Source organism: Coregonus lavaretus, assembly GCF_964263955.1.
Source record: "Coregonus lavaretus genome assembly, chromosome: 11".
Taxonomy (NCBI): domain Eukaryota; kingdom Metazoa; phylum Chordata; class Actinopteri; order Salmoniformes; family Salmonidae; genus Coregonus; species Coregonus lavaretus.
The window spans coordinates 39,562,996-39,566,556 of record NC_139998.1 but is presented as its reverse complement, the minus strand read 5'-3'; positions in this window follow the sequence as shown (position 1 = coordinate 39,566,556).

Genomic DNA, 3,561 nt, shown 5'->3' with positions numbered 1-3,561 from the left:
CTGGCTAAAATACTACTTCCCTCTGAAACTCCTGGCCAAACCTGGATGGAGACACTTATTTTGTGGTTTGATGAGGAGATTAGGCTTTTGGCTTCATCTTATTTTTCAAGTAAGCGCCATATTTTATTTTACTCTAAAAGATGGCCTGCTGCCTTTCACTACTGTTCATGGTTTTTCAGAATTTAACTGTGAAAGCCCATGAAATATTTGTTTCAGCTGCCATCAGTTTTCATTAAACGCCAGACAACACCATGAGCAGAAGGGTTACAGGGAGCAATGGATCAATCTTACCCAACACCTCAGTGAGAGAGTCAGTGTGTATCTGACTTGGCAGACTTGGTTATGTCGGCAGGTGTGTGAAGGCTAGCTGAGCGCATTCTCTTCAAACAAATAAAAAATAAAATAATAAAGACAGGATTGAAAAGATCAAGATCAATGTCAGAACAGAAGCTGTAGTTTTTGCACCTTGTGTCCACTTAGTGAACCATTGCACGTAAAATAAAATAAACGTTTATTGAACGCGTACATATATTAGCAGATATTATCGCAGGTGCAGCGAAATGCTTGTGTTTCTAGCTCCAACAGTGCAGTAATACCTAGCCATAAAAAAAACAATACACACAAAATCCAGAAAAGATTCTAAAAAATAAGTTATATAGGATGAGCCATGACTAGAATACAGTATATACATGTACAATTGAAGTCGGAAGTTTACATACACTTAGGTTGGAGTCATTAAAATTTGTTTTTCAACCAATCCACAAATTTCTTGTTAACAAACTATCATTTTGGCAAGTCGGTTAGGACATCTACTTTGTGCATGACACAAGTAATTTTTCCAACAATTGTTTACTGACAGATTATTTCACTTATAATTCACTGTATCACAATTCCAGTGGGTCAGAAGTTTACATACACTAAGTTGACTGTGCTTTTAAACAGCTTGGAAATGTCCGAAAATGATGTCACGGCTTTAGAAGCTTCTGATAGGCTAATTGACATCATTTGAGTCAATTGGAGATGTACCTGTGGATGTATTTCAAGGCCTACCTTCAAACTCAGTGCCTCTTTGCTTGACATCATGGGAAAATCAAAAGATATCAGCCAAGACCTCAGAAAAAAATATTGTAGACCTCCACAAGTCTGGTTCATCCTTGGGAGCAATTTCCAAACGTCTGAAGGTACCACGTTCATCTGTACAAACAATACTACTCAAGTATAAACACCATGGGACCACGCAGCCGTCATACCACTCAGGAAGGAGACGCGTTCTGTCTCCTAGAGATTAACGTACTTTGGTGCGAAAAGTGCAAATCAATCCCAGAACAACAGTAAAGGACCTTGTGAAGATACTGGAGGAAACAGGTACAAAAGTATGTACAGTGAGTAGATAAAATGATTTGATCCCCTGCTGATTTTGTACGTTTGCCCACTGACAAAGACATGATCAGTCTATAACTTTAATGGTAGGTTTATTTGAACAGTGAGAGACAGAATAACAACAACAAAAATCCAGAAAAACGTATGTAAAAAATGTTATAAATTGATTTGCATTTTAATGAAGGAAATAAGTATTTGACCCCTCTGCAAAACATGACTTAGTACTTGGTGGAAAAAACCCTTGTTGGCAATCACAGAGGTCAGACGTTTCTTGTAGTTGGCCACCAGGTTTGCACACATCTCAGGAGGGATTTTGTTCCACTCCTCTTTGCAGATCTTCTCCAAGTCATTAAGGTTTCGAGGCTGACGTTTGGCAACTCGAACATTCAGCTCCCTCCACAGATTTTCTATGGGATTAAGGTCTGGAGACTGGCTAGGCCACTCCAGGACCTTAATGTGCTTCTTCTTGAGCCACTCCTTTGTTGCCTTGGCCGTGTGTTTTGGGTCATTGTCGTGCTGGAATACCCATCCACGACCCATTTTCTACATCACTACCTCATGAAGCTGTTTGAGAGAATGCCAAGAGTGTGCAAAGCTGTCATCAAGACAAAGGGTGGCTATTTGAAGAATCTCAAATATAAAATATATTTTGATTTGTTTTTTGGTTACTACATTGTTCCATATGTGTTATTTCATAGTTTTGATGTCTTCACTATTATTCTACAATGTAGAAAAAATTGAAAAAATAAAGTAAAACCCTTGAATGAGTAGGTGTTCTAAAACTTTTGACCGGTAGTGTAGATGAAGGGGAGGAGACAGTTTAAAGAATGATTTTTAAGCCTTGAGACAATTGGAACATTTACATTTACATTTTAGTCATTTAGCAGACGCTCTTATCCAGAGCGACTTACAGTTAGTGAGTGCATACATATTTTTATTTATTTTTCATACTGGGCCCCCGTTGGAATCGAACCCCAACCCTGGCGTTGCAAACACCATGCTCTACCAACTGAGCTACATCCCTGCCGGCCATTCCCTCCCCTACCCTGGACGACGCTGGGCCAATTGTGCGCCGCCCCATGGGTCTCCCACATGGATTGTGTATGTGTGCCATTCAGAGGGTGAATGGGCAAGACAAAATATTTAAGTGCCTTTGAACGGCGTACCGGTTTGAGTTTGTCAAGAACTGCAACAATGATGGGTTTTTCATGCTCAACACTGGGTATCAAGAATGGTCCACCACACAAAGGACATCCAGCCAACTTAACACAACGGTGGGAAGCATTGAAGTCAACATGGGCCAGCATCCCTGTGGAACGCATTTGACACCTTGAATTGAGGCTGTTCTGAGGGCAAAAGGGGGTGTAGCTCAATATTAGGAAGGTGTTGGCAGACATCACGAACAACGATGTGGCCATTAGCCGTGCTTTGTTATGGTCAGATAGCTACAGTCAGATAGCTACAGTAGCAACAATGACAAGAAGCTGCCATGTGGGGAATCGTAGGTGGCAAAGGGTCAGCTAGTTTTATATTTTTCTTGAAACCATGTCTTGTTTTGAGGTGTTTTGACTGATATCATGTCAATGCTAATTTGACTAAAATTCACTAGCTACCTAACCAACAACTGTAACAATGTACACTGAGTGTACAAAACATTAGGACACATTCCTAATGTTTTGTACACTCAGTGTATAAAGTGGGTGAAACAGCATGTAAACATTATTAAAGTGACCAGTGTTCAATGACTCTATGTACATAGGGCAGCAGTCTCTAAGGTGCAGGGTAGAGTATGTGTGGTAGCCGGTAAGAACAGTGACTAAGGTTCAGGGCAGAGTACTGGGCGGAGGCCGGCTAGCGGTGACTGTTTAACAGTTTGATGGCCTGGAGATAGAAGCTGTTTCTCAGTACCTCGGTTCCAGCTTCGATGCACCTGTACTGTCTCCACCTGCTAGATGGTAGCGGGGTTAACAGGCCGTGGCTCGGGTGGCTGAGGTCCTTCATGATCTTCCTGGCCTTCCTGTGAGACGGGGTGCTGTAGCCCCCTGTGATGCATTGGGCTGACCGCACCACCCTCTGGAGAGCCCTGAGGTTGCGGACGGTGCAACTGCCGTACCAGGCAGTGATACAGCCCGGCAGGATGCTCTCAATAGTGCATCTGCAGAAGTTTGTGAGGGTCTTAGG